Below are 25,902 nucleotides of genomic sequence, written 5' to 3'. Positions count from 1 at the left end.
TCAAAAGAATCCCTTTCAGTTCCTTGAGAAGGTCATTCCTGAGTTATAAGAGATACATTTACATCTCAAAGGGACAGAGGAATGATTCACATTTGTAAACCCATTTCAGTAAATGCTCTAAAAAAGAGAGGTCAGAGGCCTATAACATCAGGTGTTGGCTAGAACAAACAATAATTTCCCCCAGGGCTGGGGTCATCAAAGTCATCACTGTTGCCAGAAGCCATGCCAGAGTTTCCTTGCCTCTTAGTGCAGAGGTTTGTTCTCAATCTCATGCATTACTGATGGGAGTGCAAAAGTACAATGTCTTTGGAAAACAGTTTGACAATTTCTTTTATAAATTTAAACTTACAATGGCCATACAACCCTGCAATCCCACATCTTGGTATTTAATAAAGAGATTTAAAATTTATTTTCATTAAAAATCCCTCTTTGTGAATGTTTTAATGACTTTATTCATAATTGCCCAAAACTAGGAACAACCAGTGAATGGATTAACATGCTGTGATATAGCTGAACAATAGAATACCACTCAGCAAGAAAAAGACGTGCAGGACTGATGCACACAACATAGATGAATTTCAAATGCATTTTGCTAAGTGAAATATATCTGACTAAAAAAAAAATACTGCTATATAATTCCATTTATATCATACTTTTTAAAATGCAGAACTGTAAGACAGCCAACAGATCAGTGGCTACCAGTGGCTGGGGATGGAAAAGAGGGGTTAACTGTAAAGGGACATCAGTGAATTTTGGAGGGTTACTGAATTCTCTTATTACCTTGATTTTGGTGGTGTTTGCATTTTACTCTATGTAAATTATGCCTTGATAAAATTGACAAAAAAGAGATGAATTTACAAATGTCAGTTCTGCACTTGTATATATGCAACAAACAATTTGAAAACAGTGTAAAAAGACAACACTTACAGTAGCAATGCACTATAAAGTACATGCAAATAAATCTCACAAAAGATGTACAATTGCTTGTATTAAATATTAAAAAGGACTGAAATGTATTACAGAATGCCTAAATAGATGGAGAAGTATCACATGTTCATGAATTGGAAGATGATGTTGCAGACACATCTGTTCTCTCCAAATCGATTATAATTGGATTGTAATGCAACTCCATTCAAAACCACACAGAGGGTTTTTCTGTGGAACTTGACATGCCTATTCTAAAATTTAAATAGAAATAGGAAGAATAAGAATAGAGATAATACCAAACCAGACATTAGGAATAATTATGATTCCATACTAATCAGGGCACTGTGGTATTGTCACTGGAATTGACAATTTTTCCAGTGAAATGTGTGAAGATTATTAAACAGAAACCTAATTTATGTTGGAATTGGATGGGCCGATAGGGAGAGCTCTCATGCCCTACCACTCACCCTTAATTACCCCAAACAGGAAGACATAAACTTTCCATCCCCAACAGGAAGATGTTTTTCTACTCTACTATGCTAGCAGGAAGGAGGATCTTCTTCTGGTCAGGTAACCACTCAGCCAATGAAACACAATTACTACTCAGCCAGTGAAAAGCCACTATACTTTGAACTCCCATTTTCCTCCAATGGACCTGTTTATAACAGCCCCTCTGAGTAAACATCCCCCTTTACTCTATAAAAGAACATTCCTCTCCTTTGTTTTCTGGACTTGTGTGCATGGATCAATCACCATTAGACTGCATATTCCAAATTGTAATTCATTATTGTTCCCGTTTAAACTCTTTTACTGGAGAAATATCTATTTGTTTAAGGTCAACAAATGTAATAGAGAAACAGACCTATACATATGTACAATACTGATTTATTACAAAGGTGTCATAGATCTGTGGGAAAGGAAGAATAATTCAATAAAGAGACCTGGGAAAGACTTAGTTTTATGGAAATAATGAAATTGCATCATGACCTAATTCCATACATAAAAATATATATTCCAAATTTAATTATTAAAAACAAAACATTAAAACTTTTAGCAGAAAACGAAGATTGTAAATGAAAAAGTGATGCTGTAATAAAGCTAACTGAAAGTAACACCACAGGGAGATCTGATCACAAATTCCTAACTGGGTAGGTCATGGAGGGTGGTCATTCCCCAGACATATAACTTCTTTAGTAAAAGATTTACTTTTGCCTTAAGCAAGCCCTGTCCATTATTTCTGTGCATCTAGGTGAACAAACCTTTGAAATAAGTCTCTTTTTCAGAGCTCTCAGAAGTGTAACCACTCTTAAGAGAGCAAATAATCTTGTTAACTATCCTGTAATCCAATCCCCACCTTGCTTTCCCTGCCTTCATGTAATAGTCCTTAAGTTCCCTCTTTAATTCCAAATGCATAAAAGAAAAGGCAAAGCTGTCATTCTCCAGAGCACTTGAGATCTTGCTTCCCAGTAATGTTGATGGTTTGGCTCAAATAAACTCTTACAAAAATGCTCTACATGCTTTATGTTGACAACATCTTCACCTTAGCGATCTCTTATACATTGCTGGTGGAAGTGAAAATGACTACACAGTAAGTCTTCACTTAATGTCATCTGTAGGTTCTTTGAAAATGTGCCTTTAAGCAAAACAATGTAAAATGAAACCAATTTTACAATAGACTGATTGATATACATAAGAGTTAAGTCCCTGGGGCATATATCCTGTCACCAAAAAACCAACCAACTTCTAAATAAACATCCCAAATACATCTAATGTTAAACACTGAAACAAACGTGAGCTATACATACATTTAAGAAAGACTTAAAAACAAATAAGATCATTATTTTCCAACCCACCTATTCTAGTTCTGGGTCATGGGTGGCCGGAGCCTCTCCTGGCAGGTCAGGACACAAGGTGGGAACAAACTCTGGGCAGGTTACCCTTATGTTGCAGAGTGCACTCACACTCATTCAGACAGGGACAATTTAGACACACTAGTTAAGCTAACATGTACATCTTTGGGATGTGGGAGGAAATTGGAGTATCCAGAGAAAGCCTACATGAACATGGAGAGAAAGTGCAAACTGCATTCAGACAGTGGCCTTAGCAGGGAATCAATTTTTTCCCCCTCATCAGTGTGATAAAGAAATGACATTGGAGCTGGCCCAGTGGCTCAGGTGGTCGGAGCACTGTGCTCCTAACGCCAAGGTGGCAGGTTCGACTCCCACATGGGCCACTGAGCTGTACCCTGTACAGCTAAGATTGTGAACAACGGCTCTCCCTGGAGCTGGGCTGCCGTGAGCTGCTGTGTGTTTCTGTGGGCTACTGTGTGCTGTGCTGCCATGAGTGGCCGGCAGCCAGTGAGAGCTGCTGTGAGCGGCCAACAGACAACTGGCGACCGACTGCCTCAGCCGGGGGGAGCACAAGGCTCATAATACCAGCATGTGCCAGGGAGCTGTGTTCTACACAACTAGACTGAGAAACAGGGCTTGAACCGGAGTGGGGGGGAGAGGGGGAGGCAGAAGAAGGGGTTGGGGGAAGAAACAACACTGAATGAAATGATATTATTCGAGGACATACTGTACATGTGAAAAAGACCAGCACTGCTTTGAAAGTGAACATTCACATACCAAACCCAGCGATTCTATATCTATACATCTATATGTATATCTACATATCTATCTACACGTAGTATATAATACATAATGTACGTACGAGGTTAAACAATTAAGTTCGTGAACTCATCCTAGAAAAAGTGCTACATACTTTATTGCTGAATATCACTATGGTTAACTTTGAAGTACTCTCCTTGGGAAGCAAGGAGAAGATGTGTACTGATGCCAGCACCTAGGCCACCCTTCAAAGCAATTTTGGAACTCTTTTCCCATGAATGGCCATCAGAGCTGTTGTCGTATTACCCTTGATGTCCTGGATGTCATCAAAATGTCTTCCTTTCAATATTTCCTTTATCTTTGGGTAAAGAAAGAAGTCACTGGGGGCCAGATCAGGTAGGTAGGGAGGGTGTTCCAGTACAGTTATTTGTTTACTGGCTAAAAACTCCCTCACAGACAGTGCCGTGTGAGCTGGTGCATTGTCTTGATACAAGAGCCATGAATTGTTGGTGAACAGTTCAGATTCTCTAACTTTTTCACGCAGGCTTTTCAACACTTCCAAACAGTAAACTTCAACTGTCTGTCCAGTTGGTACAAATTCAAATGAATAATCCCTCTGATATCAAAAAACGTTAGCAACATCACTGCAACAAGTTCACGAACTTAACTGTCATACCTCATATAATGTATATACTAATATACAAGAGTAGCATTTCAAAACCAGTAGTATTCCAGGAGGTTAGTTTTAATTATTAATTTTAAAAATAAAATGTTATTGAAATATTCCCCTTAAAACTGTAACAGTTTAAGATTCTAAGTCAATATTGACTGAGCATATGTGGCAGTTAATCGAGATCAGGAAGCATGTTATGATGCCTGCAACTCATATTCTCAATGGCTTATCATACAGCTTAACAATGCTTGTTTTAGTAGTGGTTTTAAATGCTATTTTTGTTAACAGTTTTCATTCTTAGCCATATTATTTTTAAAATTTGTACCCACAGTGAATCATCAGTTAAATACATGAAGCATAAGAATCAGTGGTGTTGAGGGGCAGCAGGTTACCTCAGTTGGTTAGAGCGCGGTGCTCTTAACAAGGTTGCCAGTTCAATCCCCACATGGGCCACTGTGAGCTGTGCCCTCCACAACTAGATTGAAACAACTACTTGACTTGGAGCTCATGGGTCCTGGAAAAACACACTTAAAATAAAAGTTAAAAAAAAAAAAAAAGAACCAGTGGTGTTGAAAGACAAAGGGTATAAGGAGCATAATACTAATAATATGCATGCAAATTGGCTTTGAGATTATCCCTAATAGGCCCACACACTGCAATAATCCAATCACAATTCTCATCCAGCACATCAAGATACCTCTATTTCAAAAACTAGTGTAAGAGAAAATGGAGTCATGATTGAACCCTATTTTGGTTTTCATTTATTAGGAATAACACCAATTCACACCTGTAATTTATTATTTGTAAAGAACTTCCTCCAAAAAATACCAGACTTAATTCCGAGTTTTAACTTGTGGAAATTTGGGTACATATAACATATCTGTGCTTTAGCTTCCTCATTTAGTAGAAAGGGATAATAATAGTATCTACTTCATGAGGTTGTGAAGATTGAATGAGTTATTATATGCAAAGTCCTTGGAACAGTGCCTAGGAATAAGTTATATATTAGTGTTATTAATGTTACTATTGTCTCATTATTTTATGTATAAAAAGAAAAAATTAAAAAACAGTTAAATTTGTAAGAACAACATATAAGAATTCCATATATCGTTTAAAAACTCAGCTCACATATCATGCTTCTTTTTACATAATTAATTTAAATTAGAGAATATATTTTAAATTATTAAATGGAAACAAACAGAAATTTGTGTTTGTGTATTTATTATTAAAATTATTTTAAATGTATTTGATATAATAAATACTTAATAACAGACTCATCTAAAATAAAAATAATTTAAATCTCTTTTCTCTCATATATCATACAAATAACAGCAAAATGATTTTTTAATCCCTAGGCAGGTCCTAGATATTATATATTAATAATTTATTATTTAGCAAATATTGGATACCTATTATGTCACCTTTCTAGATGGAGTTATGGCAGTGAGAAAATATAAAGTCCCTTTTATGGAGCTTATATTCAAGTGAGGATGAGGAATACCTAAGTGTCAAGATGAAAAATAAGGCAGGCTAAGGGGATAAACCAGAGAATAATATATAGGATGGTCAGGGAAATCTTCCATGTTGAGGTGACATTTGAGCAGAGACCTGAAGAAAGTGAGAGGATGAGTGTGTGACGATCTTGGGGTAATAATGCTCTAGGCAAAGGGACCAGTTAGCACAAAGGCTCAAAGGCAGGAGAGCACGGTTCACGTATTCAAGGAAAAGGAAATTGGTTACAAGGTTTTAGACCAAAAAGGTTAGGAAACACTCTATTAGAGTTACGTAAAAAATATGAATGTTCATAATTAAAAAGAAGAGAAGAACGGAGACCTTGGTAGCCAAAGAACAGGAATTTTTTCTTACATGCTCCTTCATGGAATGCCTCTGTCCTATGCTATCCATAATTCTCTCGAAGGCAGGAATCGTTTTACTGATTCTCCCAGTACTAGTCAAATTCCAAACACTTCACATACATTTGATGGATCGAATCACATGAATAGCAATTTGGATTGTTTCCTCTGGCCTTTTAATTTCTACAGAGTAATTTATACTGAGTTCAAAGATCATGAAGTGGAATTTTGAACAAGGAGATCAATATTAGCAGCTTCGGGTCACTGGTGTAGCTGAATATGATGACTTGGGCCCCACAAAATATATGGACTCGAAAATCTAGAGTCAAGATAAGAGGGCCTTTGTGACAAACACCATAAATGTGTGAAATGTACTATGGTAATTATACCGAGAGAAAATTATCTTTTGTCTGATTTGTACATGTTATTGAAGACTAAGATTAATCTGTCAATGTGTTATGAGTTTAAGAAAACTGCAATCTAACTGACCTTCTAGATAGAAAGTTATCTTTGAACGCCACTGATGGGAAAAGTGTTTGAGTTATGTTTTAACTTTTGGAGACAAGTGAGACTTACCTGAGATTCACATGTTTTTTTGATCACTGAAAAAGTACCTCCCCTATTAGAAATATTTAAATGGACATTTTGGATTCATCAAATTCATGAGTTTGGTTAGCCATAGTTAATTCCCCAGAACCTGATCACCTCTGAAAAAATTAATACACTCAATTCTCCACAACTACAAAGCTCTGGAGAACTGTTAAAGGAGACAACAACGAGGTTTTAAAACTGTTCTGTATAATACATTCACAGAATTGGAGTTCGGGAAGGGAGAGCAGAGGAGTGAGAAAAAGTAAAGGAGCTAGAAAAAGACAAAGAGAAGGCCATGATGGAAGGTCAGTACTGGAACTGACAGAAATGGCCGAGCGACTTAATTAAAAAACATGGAAATGTTTTGCTTTAAATTGTATATTTGTAAAGTATAACTCCTGTCATTAATAGTCTTGAATGTTTAATAAAAGTACACAACAGATTTACTTCGTGTGAGTATCATTTGAGGGGCCAATTCCATATGGAATTAAAGGAAGACACAGAATGGAGACAGAATTCAACAGAAGTTGGAAATCAGAGTCAGAGTTGACTGGGAGAAATATAAGCCTTGAGAAATTTACAGACATCTTGGCAAGAGCATTAGACTCTCCACAAGAAAAGCAAAGGAGATTTGAGCTGATCTTATATAGGTTTAATGGGTGGGGTGATCTGAGCTGCCATCTGTGTTACAAGTATCCAAAAGCACCGATTTAAAGGCAACAGATACGGATTGTATGCAAGTCTCTGTGCTGTAGCCTTCAAGTCACAAAGCTGATCCTGTTGCTGAGGGAACATAAAATGCTGTGGTTGTATATACTATTTTTTTTTTTTTTTAGTATTGCACTATAGTATGATGTGACTTCACAGAAATGGCATTGAGAGGCTGCTTGAGGCCTTAAGAAAACATGTCTTGTTTGAAAGCTGAGAGAAAGAATATAGGGCAACCAGTGTTAGTCAAAAAATCAAACTTTAATATAAATTATCCAAGTATACACATCTCGGTTACTTAGCACCTTAATCCTACTAGTTATCACTCACTTTCAAATACAAGTTACAATAAACCTTCCCTAATAGTTGCCTAACACTCTAGCCTCTCTACATAGAACAAGGTATGATTGGATTATTGTATTTTTAATTATATTGGGAAATATTGGGGGACAGTGTGTTTCTCCAGGGCCCATCAGCTTCAAGCTGTTGTCCTTCAATCTAGTTGTGGAGGATGCAGCTCAGCTCCAAGTCCAGTCGCCGTTTCAATCTTTAGTTGCAGGGGGCACAGCCCACCATCCCATGTGGGAATTGAACCAGCAACCTCGTTGTTGAGAGCTCATGCTCTAACCAACTGAGCCACCCAGCCGCCCCTCCAGAAGCTCAGCGGCAGCTCGTTGTCCTCAATCCAGTTGTGGAGGGCGCAACTCACTGGCCCATGTGGGAATCGAACCAGCAACCCTGTTGTTCAGAGCTCACGCTGTAACTAACTGAGCCATCCAGCCACCCCATGTATATTATTTTTAAAGGTCCTACAGTAAACTCAATTATCTGGAGATACTAAAGAAATGTTGTGTTAAGGTTTATCAAATAATCCAAATAAAAAGAACTACTAGATTTAGGGGCATTTAGCAGATGGCGTTGGATATTCACATGTTAGATTCAAAATGCAAGTTGATCTCTTATTGTTGCAAGTCCTTTAAAGTGCCAGAAAAGTTTTTTTGTTTGTTTTTCAGTTTTTTTTTCAGGAGGGCGCAGCTCACAGTGGCCCATGCAGGGATCCAACCGGCAACCTTGGTGATACCAGCACCACGCTCTAACCAACTGAGCTAACTGGCCACCCCAGAAAAGATTTTTTTTTTTAAAGAATAAATCAGAATTTTCTAGCAAATTAAGAGCATATGGAAAGGTATAATATTTCCTGAGAAACAGGAGAAGAACAATATGACTGTTGAAAATATGATCAGGAAATAGCATTTTGAAGGCAAGAGAAACTCCAAATGTAGTGAGAACACACGGAAAGTGCAGGATGGTATCCTAGGAAAGTCAGAGACAATTAATAATGGCAGATATGGAGAAGGTTTAAAGAGTAATAAATTATATATAATTATATACCAATTAATTTGAAATTCTAGATTAAATAAACTATTTTCTATGGAAATTTAAATTAAATCATTCATGAACAGGTAGACAATCTGAATGTATTAATAAGTATAGCAGAAGTGGTCAAAGTATAAACAATCTTCCTGTTGAAACTACAACCAAGCCCAGACACCTTTGTTAGAGAACACAGAAAAAGACAAGAAACTACTGAAATCATTTTATGAGGCTAGCACACCCTAGTGGCAAAATTGGACAGCAGAATACAAAGAGAATGAAAGGAGAAGGGTGGAAGTAAAATAATAATAAAGTAAAAGAAAATAATAGTTCAACCTCATTTAGAAACATAGATGACAAAATTTGAAATACATAATGAATAATACGTTATCATTAAATAAGGTTATCATAGAAATACAATTGTGGCTCAACATTAGGAAAATAAATTTGAAAAGCTAAAGAGAAACACTCGTATAAACATTTCAGTAGGTGCCACACGTTTAATAGCATCCAATACTAATTCCTGACTTTAAAGAACCACATGAAAAAAAACAAGCAATCAACAAAATATGAGTAAAAAATAAAGGCAGTTTCTAAACATGATTAAAGCTATCTAAAAGAAAACTACAGCAATGATCATATATTGAAAACGTTCCTGGGCCGGTCCGGTGGCTCAGGCGGTTGGAGCTCCGTGCTCCTAACTCCGAAGGCTGCCGGTTCGATTCCCACATGGGCCAGTAGGCTCTCAACCACAAGGTTGCTGGTTCGATTCCTCGAGTCCCACAAGGGATGGTGGGCAGTGCCCCCTGCAACTAACATTGAACATGGCACCTTGAGCTGAGCTGCCGCTGAGCTCCCAGATGGCTCAGTTGGTTGGAGCGCATCCTCTCAACCACAAGGTTGCCGGTTTGACTCCCGCAAGGGATGGTGGGCTGCGCCCCCTGCAACTAGCATGACAACTGGACCTGGAGCTGAGCTGCACCCTCCAAAACTAAGACTGAAAGGACAACAACTTGACTTGGAAAAAAGTCCTGGAAGTACACACTGTTCCCCAATAAAGTCCTGTTCCCCTTCCCCAATAAAATCTTAATATACATATATATATATATATACATATATATATATATATACTCACACACATATATATATACACATATATATATATGTGTATATATATATATATATATAAACGTTCCCATTGATATCAAGAACAACACAATGATATTTCTTGTGTCCAATATATTCAATATTACAAAGGAGGTCATGGCTAATGCAATCAAACAGAAAAAGGAAATAATGTATACATATTGGAAAATAAGACACAAAACACCAAAAGTAACAGTGGTTATCTCTGGCTGATGGAAGTATTTTAATTTGTCCTTTCTGTATGTCTTTATTTTCCAATTTTTCACAATGAACAAATATATTTTTTTTAATACTGACAGTATATACTGTTTTTAAAGAAGGGTCTAAACTTGGTTAGTAGTTAAGCTACAGATTAAGCTAGTTATATGGATGAGCTAGCCCATGAGAGTATATTTGATGAAAAGTGGCCTAATGACAATCTTGAGAAATAGTAATATTTAGGAACCAAGGCAGAGAGAAAGCAAACCACAAAACTTTCTGATAACAAGCAGCCAGAGAGGTAGAAAGAAGTAGGAGTGAGTCCTTCATCTAAACAAAGGGAAGACAAGAATTTCAAGAAAGGAAAAACTAAGGTTTTCCATTTCCATAGAACAGTAGTCACCTAAGATAAATTAGGAAATTGCCTATGGTGAGTTGGTGCTTCTGGGTCACTGCTGACATTTCCAAAAGTAGTTTTAGTAAACTAATGGTGGAAGAAGCCAGGCTGTGAAGGACTGAAGAATTAATGGGAAGTAAGGTTAAAATAGTAGAGGGTTCCTTTTTCAGGAAATGTAACCACATTTCCACTGACAGCTATTTCGTCTACCTCCATGAAAAACAATCAGTATAAATTTCTTTCTTTCACCTTTAAATTTATAATTAATTTTTAGAATTGAAATAAAGTTTGCTCAGCATGGAGATTATTACAAGGATTACAAGGATGAATGGAATAAAATATGAAAGGGCCTCACACAAGGCCTGATACATAAGAGAAACCCAACCAATGTTAGTCTTCTAAAAGAGGTGCATCAAAACAGTAACAGTGATCATGTTATAGAAAGGATAGGAAGGTGTTTTCTGTAGTGTCCATTTTTTTCTAAAATATAATTTGGTAATTTTATATTTTGATGTTTCCATTCCTCAGAAGTGTTAACATAAAAAAATCACCACAGTGTGAAATCTCAGTTTACAATGTGAAATCATCATCTGTAAAATCAAAGCACAATTTAACTCATTAATTATTAGAAACTGAAAACTTAAAATGAAGGCACAAAAACTAATATAACAGATTTCTGCACTGAATATACACAAAAATAAATCTGGTATGTACTATCATCTCTGATACATAAAAAGTGATCACTACATACATTAACAAGTAAAAAAAAAATCTGTGGTGAATAAGTGAGGCAGTGGAAAGTTGAATGAATGACATAATTCATGATTTTGTCTAAAAGCATTACCCAGGAGTCTGATCCAACAATGCCACGCAATAAATGGCTCACTTTCTCTCAACCTCTAATACCTCGTTTGTGAAATGGAGAAAATAATAAATATCTTACATACCTCTCAGGGTGGTTTTACGGATCAACTAACCATTTAAAAAACACTTACTCCATGCCAAAGGTAGACTCTGTGACTTGAATCATGGCCAATGATCTGGAATGGAGGAGTGCACAATCAAATCAAGACCCACCAGAAAGAGCTGCAGATGGAACCCTTATTCTCAATGCCTCATGGATCCAAAAAAGGCAGGAACTTTCCACTCTGTGTTCCCCTGGAGAGAAACATTTGGAAAGCGTAATCTTCACTCCCTCACTCTGTCCTCTCAGAAGAAATGGAGTGACTTCCCTGATTGGTGAGCCGAAAACAAGGAACTGAGCATGTTTGACTCAGTGCTTTCTGGGATCCGGTTTTCCTCAGAGGTGAGGTCTGGTATACTTTGTAGATACTTTCAATTGTCCCGTTGTGCCAGTAGCTGAGTAAATTTATCTTCCTCAAGAGTAACATATTAAGAAGTCCATTATGGCTGCATACATAAGCCATATCATGTCTTCTAGCATTTGTAACTGAATAAAGTAAACAGTTTGCTCTCCAGCTCTCTCACTTTTTTCTTGAATTTAGATGTGGAAGACAGGAAAACTTATTTCTTCCCTTCTAAATTCCCCAAAGGATCCTTTCCCTCATTCCCAGTCAATCCACACAAAGTCAGTCATTGGGGAAATATAGCAGTACTTCTTTCACTTTTTTTTACCTTTCAGAGAACCCGCTCAAACCAGCTGCCCTCATGCCCAAAGTCTGGGAAATAATGGCCATCCGGCTTACTTACATAAGAAAGCTAGTCTTTTTTTTTTTAAACTTCACTTCCATCTCATCTCCTGTGTTCATTAAGTTCTTGTCACCAAATGCCTACCTCATTTTGATATTAACTTCACTTTTCCTCATTACCATCTGTTGTGCGGGGCGGCCTGCGGGGTCTCAGCTCCCGCTCCCCACATAAGAACGCGGGATATGGTGAGGCCAAAAAGGAACACCCACGGAGCCATAGGTAGGGGAGTCATACGCTATAGTCTCACTGGAGGCTGGATTCACACAACGTGCGACCTGCTGTCTGCTTTTCTGCCTGCCAACCGACCAACTCCACTCGACGACTCACCAACCAGTGCAGCCCCGACAGTTATATCAGTGGCCAATTGGCTAACCAGCCACAGCTCATGGCCAACTAGCCACAGTCGACAGCCATCCACCACCCGAGCCAGCACCTTTCCACATGAGGCTGAGAGCTTGGAAACTGCTCTCTGGAGCTCTGTCCCCATATCATCTCATGGATAACTAGCAAAATCTCTGAGATATGGAGGGTCAAATCTGTACAGGCAGCACTTCTTTTGTAACATTTGGGTAATAAATCCTTTTAAAACTTTCATTTGAACCCTCTTATTGGATGTTACCATCTGCATCAATTATTGGTAAGTTTACTTATTCCAGGCTCACTCACAGTTCCCTGTGCACTCCTTTCACTACTTATACTGATAGAGATAAATACATACATAATTTTACTTTATAGTCAGATATACACACTTAACAGAATAACAGAACACCAAGCCACTACTAAGTGATTTATTTACATTAACTAGGTCATTGATCTCATTATCATTTTATAAATAAGTGGAGGACCAAGAAAATCGACTCATTTTCCTATGGTCATGCAACTTGAAAGCAACGGAGCCAAGAACTGAATTCAGGTCTGGCTGACTCTGATATTTAGCCACCAGTATTAGAACACTGCTTATGGTTTTAGGTTGTGAAAGGCTTTGGAGAGTTTTATTTTGTTCTTAATTTATGTATCAGAAGCATTTTCCCTAGATTTTTTTAACATAAATTTTCAAACATACAGAGAAGTTGAATTTTACAGTGAATACCAGTGTAGCCACCACCTCGGTCTACAACTAACATTTTACAATACTTGCTTTAACCCATATGTGTCCATCAACCCATCCTTCTATCCATCCATAATTCCATCTTATTTTTATGTTTTTCAGTGTTGCAGATATCAACACACTGTCCCTAAATACTCCAGCATGTAAATCATTAACTAGAGTTCAATACTTGTGTATAGCTTTTTTCTTTTGAGTTAGAATATGCATACAGTGAAGTACACAAATCTTAAGTGTACTATTCCATAATTCCTGTCAAAAGTAAAAAGCAAACACCTATGCAACCGAATCCCCTCTCAAGATACAGAACAGCACCATCACTCTAGAAGGTTCCCTCATGTCTTTTCTCTATAAATATCCATCTCCAAACTCCAAAGGCAACTATTGTTCTGGTTTATGTCTATCACAGATTAGTTTTGCCTTTTTTATAACTTCAAATCAACAGATTCATGAAGTATGTACTGTTTTATGTAAGGCATTTTTTTCACTCAGCATAATGTTCCTGCAATTCATCCATATTGTGTCTATCAGTAGTTCATGCCTTTTCACTGCTGAGCAGCATTTCATTGTATGGTTGTAACAAAGTTTATTTCTCCATTGTCCAATTAATGGATACCTGGGCTCTTTCCAAATTCACACTATTATGAACAAAGCTGCTATAAAATTCTTGTACTTGTCTTTTTGTGGTATTAAAAGCATTTTAATGATCAAGTTTCATGGTATGGAAAGAGAAAATACAAACAGGAAATACATGAGAGGGAGAAAATAGACTTGGTTAAAAAAGCTGGAACATTGGCCTTCAAACTTAGGATGAGCTGTCACATAAAGAAAGTGAATCAGGCTGATGCGGTGATTTGGTGCTCAGTGTCTGCTGTTCTGCAATCTAACTGTGGGAACTTACCTTCTTTAAGTCTCGATTTTCTCTTCTGTCAAATTGAGATAATAGTACTTTTCTTCCAGGGTTGTTGTGAGCACCAAATGAGATAATGCACGTAAAGTGCTTCACTATTGTTGTTGCTTTTATTAAATTAGCCATTTTTACCCAAAAAATACAGGAGAACATTTATGATGCTAGTGAACTAGTTTGATCTGGGATTGGTTTTAAACTCCAAATTCAGGAGAATTCATATACAGTATTGAGGAATCGCTTTGTGATTAATCCATGAGCTTTGTCAATTAGTTTATCCAAAGTTCACTTTCATTTCTAAACACCTACTGTATCCCAGGTACTATTGTAGGTTGGGGAATGTCACAATGAATAAGATGTAGCCTCAGCCTCATGAATCTTAAAAGGAAAGACAGATAACAAATACTCATGAGGGGGGCGGTAACAAAACTTGTACAGAGGTGCTTTGGAAAGCATATGTCTAGGTGACCGAATGCTCAAGTCTCATATAAGCATATTTTTGTTTAGAACAGCACTCCAAATGGAACAAAAGGTTTCAATTATCCATAAAATGTGTTTATTCATTTCTTCCCATCTTCACTCCATTCCTCTTCTCTTAGCCATCCCCTTCCCCCAAATAATCTGCTAAAGAATTAAGATTCTGAAGGGTTAGTGAAAACATCTAAAAAGATGTGAATGACAAAAAATCGGATTCCTCCTTATATGATGATGGAAAGAGAACTGACTCTGGGTGGTGAACACACAATGTGATATACAGATGATGTATTACAGAATTGTACACCTGAAATCTGTGTAACTTTACTAATAATTGTCACCCCAATAAATTTAATTTAAAAAAAATCAGACTCCTCATCCTCTAAAGATCCCTTTATTACTGTGTTTCCCCGAAAATAGGACCTAACCTGAAAATAAGCCCTAGCATGATTTTTCAGGATGACATCCCCTGAACATAAGACCTAATGCACCTTTTGGAGCAAAATATAAGACTCAGTCTTATTTTCGGGGAAAAACGGCAATAGCAATGTACCCTCCCTTTCTCTCTCCCTTCCTTCATTTTCAACAGCCAAAAACTCAAGACTATATGCTGGAAGGGGACATAATAGACAAACATGGTTATATATCTTAAGCCATGTCAATGTTTAACAGTTCTTTGTCCAAGGAAACTGACTTTAACGACTAACAGTACCTTTTATAACATTTAAGCTATTGGTACATTAACATATTTAACATTAGTTTTGCAAATAACAAGGTTACTATCTTTAAAATAAACTGCCAACATGTTACTTAGTAGTAACTGACCTCACTATGCTGGTATTCTATTTATATGAAGATATTGCTTTAGTGGGATTTGGTTTTGATTTAGAATTTATAGGTGGGCTAACAATCTTACTGACATTTCTCTAGGCACATAGCTCCTTTGAATATGCATTAAGAAACATGTATATTCAAAAAGGGATAAAACATAATCTTACGCGTAACTCACAAGAGAGAATAACCCCTGGTCTGTTTTTTGCTCAGTACTAAAAGAGGCAGCCATTACCCCATCTGTGCCCCTTAGCCTTTGTACACAATCATACATCTTTCCTTAATATTTATAGCCTCTTTTCAGCCTTAGTAAAAGTGTACCAGTAAGATGTGTATGCTATCTATTTCCCTTTGGTGGATTTTAAAATTACAGATATCCATAATCCATTCATAATAACCCTGTTAAGAAGCACATGTTTCAAGTATGTTAATGGAGGACAATTTCTAGCAGCCTGGTTAATCTATTAGAACCCTTCTTAAAGACCAGAGAAGTTTAAACCTTGTTGAAGATTTTATCATCAGCCAGGTGGGACGGCAACAATCAGAAGGCAGAATCAGGGACGGACAGATGGCTCAGTTGGTTAGAGCATGAGCTCTCAACAACAAGGTTGCTGGTTCAGTTCCTGCATGGGATGGTGGGCTGCGCCCCCTAAAGATTGAAAACGGCAACTGGACTTGGAGCTGAGCTGTGACCTCCACAACTAGGTTGAAGGACAACGATTGATGGGTCCTGGAAAAACACACTGATCCCCAATATTCCCCAATAAAAATTTTAAAAAAGGTAATCAATTAATTAAGACAAAACTTCTTTACATATATACACATATATATGTGTATATATGTAAAGAAGGCAGAATCAATCACTGAAGTAAAAGCATCAAGTCATGTGTACCATCTTAACAGCACAAATTTAAAAGTAATGTAAAAAAAGATCAGGGCCCTTCATTTATTTTCAACAGTACCTCCAGCTTGTTGTAGTCCTTGAAAGTCCTTAGTAAAAGCAGACATAGTCCATTTTGAGGCCTCCAATCTTTTGAGGTGAGTTTACTTTAAATTTCCCAGAATTGCTTCCATTTGCTGAATACCAACTGTAACAGGCCTCTTATATATGTGCATTATCTCATATTATCCTTACAATGTCCCTATGAAATAAGCATTTTTTTAAGTCTATGATTTAAAGATGAGGAACCACAGAGGTAAGATAACTTACCCAAAGTCACACAGCCAATATAAGTGGAGTTGGGAATTTGATCTTACCACATCCAGGGCATGAGAACCTGGATCCTATATCGATCGTACTACGTAAACAACTGAGATTTCTGGGTTCCTCTGAAGTCTGGTGATACACATACAAACCTAGGAGGGAAAAAACTCAATGTCTAAAGGAGAAGAAATAAAAATCCCTGAGGTTCTCTTAGCTCTGCTTCCTACCTACCAGCATTGTCAGAGGTAAGAAGTCCTGGGGAGAAATAGCTGCAGGTTGTGTGTGAGACCCTTGGTACAAGAAGACAAGCCTCGACAAAGATGCTTGTGTCCTGGTTTGGCACAAAATCAGCTGTTTGTCTCCATACTTGATAGTCATTCAGGCTAGAATAATGGGCACCTCAGTGCTATCTGTATAGTCAGATATCTTAAGACCAGAGATTCTCACCTAAAATACTAGTATAGTATGAAACCCTAAAAGTATGACACAAGCTCTATAGTGTAGGGAGCTCTAAACATGAGAGATTAAATTTCTACTATCTCTATGAAACAGAGACTGAGAAGCAGAGATTACGTTATTATAGGAAATGAAGCAATAATTCAGGCACACTTAGTCCATCCATGCCTCCTACACTTATTTCTATCCACAATGTCACAATTGATCCCATTTAACTAACACAGCATGTGAAGTGCTAAGTGCTAAAGGGCTAAGCACTTAGCACAGAGCTTAGCACATCCCCAAAACTCCTACCCTCTGGCAACCATGACTTTGTTCTCTGTATCTGAGTCTATTTCTGTTTTGTTTGTTCATTTACTTTGTTCTTTAGATCCCACATATAAGTGAGATCGAATGTTATTTGTCTTTCTCAATCCGACTTATTGCACTTACTATAACACCCTCTAGGTCCTTCTATGTCACAAATGGCAAGATTTCATTCTTTTTTATGGCCAAGTAATATTCCATTGTATATATGTACCACATCTTCTTTATCCAATTATCTGTTGATGGGCACATTGGTTGCTACTGTATCTTGGCAATGAATATGAGTCCCTATATCTTTTCAAGTTAGTGTTTTGGATTTCTTTCAATAAACACCTAGAAGTGGAATTGCTGGGTCATAAGGTAGTCCTATTTTAAATTTTTTGAGAAATCTCCAAACCGTTTTTCATAGTGGCTGCACCAATTTGCAATCCCACCAACAGTGTATGAGGATTCCTTTCTCTCTGCATCCCTGTTGTTTGTTGACTTATCCATGATAGGTGTGAGGTGATATCTCATTGTAGTTTTAATTTGCATTTCTCTGATAAGTGACATTGAGCATCTTTTCATGTCTCTTGGGCCATGTGTATGTCCTCTTTGGAGAAATGTCTACTCAGGTCTTTGCCCATTTTTTAATTGGATTGTTTGTTTTTTGGTGTTAAGTTGCATGAGTTCTTTATAAATTTTGGATATTAACCCCTTATGAAGTATATCATTGGCAACTTTCTCTCATTCAGTAGACTGTGTATTTATTTTGTTGACAGTTTCCTTTGCAAAGCAATGAATTTTTAAATGATTTCAAAACAGGTTTTTGTTTTCTAAATTCACAAATTTGATAGAATATCTAGTCTGAATCTATAACTTCCGATTATAAAGATTCATATTATAACTTACTCTCTTAGCAATGGAATTTGAATCCAAATTCCATATATAATTTAAATATGCTAAATTCAACTTAATCAACCTAAAATACATATATGACATAGGAAAATGTAAAGAAATCTGACAGTTTAATGTCATATAGTATTCAACAGACTTGTTTTCTAGCAATGAAAAGAATTATGGGCAACTATGTATGTATGTGCTGTTAAGCTGAGTCCAAATTATTACAAGTTAGTGTGTTACAGAATGCAGGGGTTCTCAACTCTTAAAAACCAAAATGACAGATGTTACTGTGTGCATATTCTTCTCATTTAGATATTTGTATTTCAGAATTTTAAGAGAAACTGAATGTTATAATTGGATTACAGAATTGTGCATTTCTTACCAGAGAAAATTCTAAAATTTCTGGTCCATTATAAGGTCCTCTTTAAGTAAAAAAGGAGCTTGGGTGAAGATGCTCAAAATGTACAAACTTCCAGTTATAAGATAAATAGGTTCTGGGGATGCAATGTATAGCATGGCGACTATAGTTAACAATGCTGTATTATATATTTGAAAGATACTAAGAGAGTAGATCTTAAATGTTCTCATCACAAGAAAAAAATTCGTAACTATGTGAAGTGATGGATGTTACTAATTAAACTTGTGGTAAGCATTCTGCAATATATCAAATCATTATATTTGCATGTAAAACTAGTACAATGTTATATGTCAATTATATCTCAAATAAGAGCATGCTGAGTTTTAAAACAATTAAGATTAGCATATGAAACAATAGGGAAATAATGCCAAATATACTACGACACCTACAAGACAATGCATATATTTTTAGCATCAAGAAAGTAAGAGCATTAACATGATTAAATGGAAAAGTGATATACTGGACTTTGAACAAAACTTGCTCCGCTCTACATTTTCAAAATCTTTTATCTTATTGTGGTAAGAATACTTAAAATGAGATTTTCCCTCTTAACAGATTTTAAAGTGTACATACAATTGCTAACTACAGGCACCACATTGTACAGCTCTCTAGAACCTGTTCCTCTTGTACAACTGAAACTTTATACATGTTGATTAGCATCTCCCCATTTCTCACTTTCTCCAGCCCCTGGCAACCATCATTTACTCTCCGCTTCTAGGAATTTGACTATATTAGGTGCTTCATATAAGTCGAATCATGCAGTATTTTTCCTATATGACTGGCTTATTTTATTTAGCATGTCTGCAAGGTTCATCCATGCTGTTACATGTAGCAGGATTTCCTTCTTTTGAAAGGCTGAATAATATTCCATTGTATGTATATACCACATCTTCTTTATCCATTCAACTGCTGATGGGCATTTATGTTGTTTCCACATCTTAGCTATTGTGAATAGTGCTGTAATAAACATGGGAGTGCAAATATCTCTTGGAGGTCCTGATTTTAATTCTTTTGGATAAATACCCAGAAGTGGGATTGCTGGGTCATATGGTAGTTCTATTTTTAATTTTTTTATGGAACCTCCATACTGCTTTCCATAGCAGCTGTACCATTTTTTATTCTCACCAACTGCACAAAGGTTCCAATTATTCCACATCCCTGCCAAGACTTGTGACATTTTCCCTATCCTTAGGAATTGTTGGTACCACAGCTGTATTATATTTTTTTTGGTTTGTTTCCAAGGTTGAAAATTATCTCTAGGACTATCAGTCCACCTATTTTACAGGTAACAGCACTGATAAAGATTTAATGAACTGTAAATACATACACAAAATTCACAGAATAAAGACTCTTGTTCCTGTAATTTACGTAAAAGAGAAGATTGCCAGATTTATGTTAAAGTCTGTAATTCATTGTACACTTAAAACCAGTTTGGATAAATTCCAATCTATTTTATTCACCAAACTAAACCTCTGCATGCTGGTTTTACTCCAGCAGAAAAGAGTACAGAAGATCACCACTGGCAATAATCACAAATTTACTCTAGCTGATGATTAAACTGAATCAATTGCGCTCAGGCTTTAACTTTCATCCTTTGTGTACAGTTTCTCACTAAATAATCGCTAGAACCTTCATTTTCAATGTTGAACCATTATGTAATTGAACTACCTTGTATCTCTTCTTCTGTTTAAAAATATAATATTCTGGCAATTATGCGAAATGCACACATTCAGAAGGGAATTGTGATTATGTTACTAAAATTTCAGACATCATTTCTTCAAAGGTACTTATTCCAGAAAATTCATAATTATTCCTTATATTCAGCATAAAGAGCTCAAACCAAACTCTTTATGAGTAGAATAAACCTAACATAAAACAAATAATGTTTTCAATACGTATATCTACATATTTAAAAAGAACATATAGAGAAATGATTGCAATTCGTTTACATCAAATCTTGTGGCAACATGCTGCAAGAGAATTTTGTTGTACTGGGTATTGACTGAAATAAGTCCTCGGCTAGGATGTAATTTTTTTTATCATACCGACATTTTTTTTTGTTGCAACAGCTATCAACAGAATTATCCAGGACCTGAGGCAAACCCAATTTCTCTCTCAGAAATTTGTAATATCTATGTATTTCATCTTCCCCAGAAGTAAATCAGCTAGCTAATAGGAGGGACTTTGGAGAGAATCAGTTGTAGGTCCTAGATGAAAGTGCTCTGGTGATTAGGTGAGCTGGTCAATGAGAGAGAGGAGGAACTAGCTCAACATAAACTATTCGGGTATACTAGAATCGGGGTATAGTTTTTAAGACAAATAATGAAGTAGGCTGAAATAGGTCTTGTTTGCTTATGCAGTTTTCCCAAGCTACATCAAAGCATCTTTCACTGCTCTTCTCTAATGTACTACTAAAGGAAGAGTCTCTTTATTCAATACAGAACCCAGCACAGAATTTTATGATTTAATGAGTAAGACTCTCAAGTTCTGTCTCTCTACTCACGTGTGTTTTCATGCATACCGTGTGCATACCCAGATGACAGCCCCTATCTGATTTTACTGTAGTTGTTTGCTTGCCTTCCTATCCTATAGGGTTTTCTTAGGGCAAAGGCACGATCTTTTTCCACTATTCATCCCCAAAGTCCAGACCCATTCATGGTATTGGAAAAGTGCTCCATAAATGTTTTCCGTGTAAATACTGAGTAATGAAGCTCACTCCTTTTTGAAATTGCACTTATATTCTGTGTTAAAAATGGAATTTACCTATAAACTGTATTTTATGTATGTTTTAATATTGAATTTGATATTTATATCAATTTCATTAAATAACAAATAGTACAGGAAAAGTAATAAAAACAATATACAACAAAGAGTATCCACTAACAGAAACCCTTCCTTTCTCATTCAAGTAATTACTGCCAACTCTTTCTTCTGTATCCGTCAGATATTTTTGTATCTCTTTTCATGTATATACAATTTGGTTTCTGACTCCCTAATTAAAGGCTGAGCTCATTAAGTGTAGGGACTGCAGCATATATTTCTTCCATGTTCTATGCAGTGTCTAATGCTGTGCTGGACACCTAGTAAGTGTGCAATGAAAATAACTGTGGCTGTGACAGTTCTGTTGACTCTGTTAAAAAAAGAAGAGAGATAAATTGCAAGCCATGCAGAATATGATATTAAGCCAAGGCAACATTTAAGGCCAAGGAATAAAAATCTTTAATGACATTGGCTAGGCCCAGGGTCACAGTACTAAATTAAGATGAGTCATTTTTTCAAAATGTGGGTAGAGAAGCATTCATTCATTTAACAAATTTGTGCAGAGTAAATACTTGGCTATATTCTGTGGGACATACAGAAGCACAGCAACCTTATCAAGCAGGCATTGTTATTTCCATTTTATAGACAAAGAAACAGATTTAGAAAGGTTAAGTATTTTCTCAAGGTTATGCAGCTAATAGATGGCCAAATTGAAATTCAGACAGTCAGAATCTAAAGTTTACGTGCCTCAAAGGAAAGGAATGTAGTTGAGAGTCAGTATAAAGCAAATATTAGAACGGGTTTAGCAATTAATTCAGTTGGGGTGTATGAGAAAGAGAAATAGGAATAATGTTCATGAGGCTTCAAACCCAGGTTTCTCCGGAAATAATCTGACAAAATGTCCAGATCAATATTCAAAAACACAAATCAGTGCTGTATGTCCTCCCCAGGCAAATATGAAAACAATTGTTATGAGTGATAACAAAGTTATGAAACATAATAATCACTCACTAAATAATATTACTTTATTTTCCTTGTATAATTCTACCATTCATACAAGTATACTCGGATTTATATATATAGATGGTTAGGATATTCTTGGCTAAAGTTTATCTTAACAGATTCACATGAAGCAGATTAATAAATGACGATTCCCCACACTCAGAAGTTAAAATCTTGCCAAGCTCACATGATCATGGCAAGATCAAGTGTCTGCCAGCCAACTATTCTTTCCTGTAGCTTCCAGGCATTCAAGTCCATTTTACCTGCTGGAATAAAAAAGCAGAAAACCACAGCAGGAATATGGAGAAGAATTTTCTTATACCACTATAATTCCTGGATCAGATTAAGTGCTCTCTATTTCCTCCTGATATTTAGGGAGGCTTTATGTCTTTTTATTAAAGGATATCCAGTACAGTAGTTCCCTCGTATCCATGGGGGTACATTCCAAGCCCCCCCACTGGATGCCTGAAACTGCAGATAATACCAAGCCCTATATATACTGTTTTTTTCCCCTCTACATACTTATGATAAAGTTTCATTTACAAGTTAGGCATATTAAAAGATTAACAATGGGAGACCCGATCAAAATGGTGGCATGAGGTAAGCCTCTGTAAATCTCCCCTGGAATTGACAACTAATCGAACAACTATAACTCCACAAAGGACTCCCTGCACAGCAGACAGGCAAGACGGAGAGGCCCACTACTGAATTCACCTAATGGTGGGCAAATTGTGCGAGAGAGGAAGGAGGGAAAGGAGAAGCTCAGAGACGGAGCTGCGGGGGCCCAGGACGCAGACCTAGCTCAGTGCTCCGAGCTCGCTGCATCCCAGAACTTCCGCAGCTACGGGAGAGGGAAGGACTCGGACTGCTAGAGCTCCGCTTATGGCCCACAGGGCTGAGGGGACAGCATATAACATGGCTGAACCCAACGCTCACGACAGAGACCTCGGAGCAAAGACTGAAGGAAGAAGGCTGAAAACGGTGGTTTAAGCACTCACTGCCGAGGAGAGAACAGAAACCTTAGGCACTGAGACTAGCTGCCCCCTCCTTACCCTCCCAGAGCTCGCCCCACCCCACCTGCCCGATGCTAGAAGTGGAATACTAGCAGTGTCAGATCAAAAGAACAGAATATTTGCTGTTCTGAGAACTGTGGACCGCAGACACAGATTCACAGCCCAACTAGTTCTGGCAGAGGGGAGGGAGCTGAGGAAGCAGGACCGGCTGTGGTAGTGGTTGCCGCCATTGTTCTGGGCCACCTCTCACAACTCACCCCGCCCCTGGCCCCACCTATCTGGGCGGATCCCTGCAGGAGTAAACAGAACTGCTGAAACAAACAGGCTCTGAATCTAGTGCAGGAAGAGCTTTGGAACTTCAAAAGCTCTCCACATACCCACACGAACACTGCGCCCTGTGACCCAGGCGAACTATTAACAGAGGAGAAGCCCATCTCCCAGGGAATCCCGCCATTGTGTGAGAAGCTGGAATAGAGCAGAGAAAACATAGCACTACTGTGTGAGAGAGAAAAAAGCTGCATTCGGAGAGAAAATAAAACATTCTACTAAAAAGTACTGGAAAACAAAAGAAAGACCTCTTCCTGTCAACCTGTTGAAGAAGCCACTCCTGTAGATGTCTAGGACGAGAAATAATAAATCAGTAATTGCCATGAATAACCAAGGCAACAAGACAGCTCAGAAAGAAAGTGAAAAGTCTCCAGGAAAGGAACTTAAAGATATGGAAACATGACAGAGAATACAAGATTGCAGTTCTGAAAAAACTCAACGAGATGCAAGAAAACACAGAAAGGCAGTTTAAATGAACTCAGAAACACAATCAAAGAACAACATGAGCATTTTACGAAAGAGATTGAAATTTTAAAAAAGAAAAACAAATAGAATTTCTGGAGATTAAGAACTCAATAGAAGAAATGAAGAATGAAATAGCCAGCTTAGGTAGTAGAGTTGACCAGATGGAGGAAAGAATCAGTGACATCTAAGATAGAAACCTGGAAATTACACAGATGGAAGAAGAAAGAGACTTGAGACTTAAAAGAAATGAAAGAACCCTAAAAGAACTTTCTGACTTCATCAGAAAGAGCAATATAAGAATAATGGGCATATCAGAAGGAGAAGAAAGAGAGAAGGGAACAGAGAGTATATTCAAACAAATTGTTGATGAGAACTTCCCAAACTTGTGAGCAGAACTGAATCCTCGAATCCATGAAGGAAATAGAACATCTAATAACCTCAATCCCAACAGGCCTTCTCCACGCCACATTGTATTGAAGCTGTCTAAAATCAACGACAAAGAAAGAATCCTCAAGGCAGCCAGGGAAAAGAAGACGGTAACCTACAAAGGAAAGCCCATTAGATTATCATCAGAGTTTTCAGCAGAAACTCTAAAAGCCAGGAGGGAGTAGAACCAAATATTCAAACTATTGAAAGAGAGAAATTATGAGCCAAGAATATTATATCCAGCAAAGATATCCTTTAGATATGAAGGAGGAATAAAGACCTTTCCACATATACAGAAGCTGAAGGAATTTTCTAATACACAACCTGCACTACAAGAAATACAAAAGGAGGCTATTCGACCACCATCAACAGGGACAATTTGTGGTAACCAAAACGTAAAAAGAGGGAGAGTAAAGGCCTGAACCAGAATATGGGAATGGAGAAAGTAAGCATGCTGAAGAAAATGGAATACTCTAGTGTGTTTTTGTTTCTCATTTGGTTGTCTTGTTCTTTTGTTATTTTTGGTTTATATACCACATATCAGTGAAATCATGTGGTTCTCTGCTTTTTCTGTCTGACTAATTTCGCTTAGCATCATACTCTCAAGATCCATAGACACAGATAATAGTTTAGTGGTTACCAGAGGGTAAGGGGGGGGGATAGAAGATGAGGGTAAGGGAGATCAAATATATGGTGATGGAAGGAGAACTGACTCTGGGTAGTGAACACATAATGGGATTTATAAATAATATAATACCGAATTGTACCCCTGAAATCTATGTAACTTTACTAACAAAAGTCACGCCAATAAATTTAAAAAAAAAGGAATACTCTAAACATCAAACTGTCTTTTACATAAACTTAAGGGTAACCACTCAAAAAAAAAAATGAAGAACTGAAATATATACTGTAATAAAAGAAGAAAGAGACAGAAGCATCATAGAATACCACCACACAGAAATAATACACAACAACAAAAAGGCAAAGAAACAATGGAGACACACCCTTACTAGAAAACTAAAGATAGAATGACGGGAAATCCTCACTTATCAATAATAACCCTAAATGTAAATGGACTGAACTCACCAATAAAAAGGCACAGAGTAGCAGATTGGATCAAAAAACTAAACCCAACCATAT

At 37.0% G+C, this 25,902-nt stretch overlaps 1 long non-coding RNA gene and 1 other non-coding gene across 2 annotated transcripts in view; both read right to left on the bottom strand.

Annotated features, from left to right (window-relative positions):
• The window catches only part of LOC117020651 (uncharacterized), a 110,899-nt gene that overhangs the window by 58,104 nt on the left and 26,893 nt on the right, over positions 1 to 25,902 (bottom strand). The window lies entirely within an intron of this gene.
• Positions 8,404 to 8,477, bottom strand: TRNAT-GGU (transfer RNA threonine (anticodon GGU)). The gene has a single exon. It is a non-coding gene; the product is annotated as a tRNA-Thr (tRNA).

This window comes from Rhinolophus ferrumequinum, chromosome X (genome assembly GCF_004115265.2).
Source record: "Rhinolophus ferrumequinum isolate MPI-CBG mRhiFer1 chromosome X, mRhiFer1_v1.p, whole genome shotgun sequence".
NCBI lineage: Eukaryota > Metazoa > Chordata > Mammalia > Chiroptera > Rhinolophidae > Rhinolophus > Rhinolophus ferrumequinum.
The sequence above is the reverse complement of the archived record's forward strand: the minus strand, read 5'-3'. Positions and strand labels throughout refer to the sequence as shown.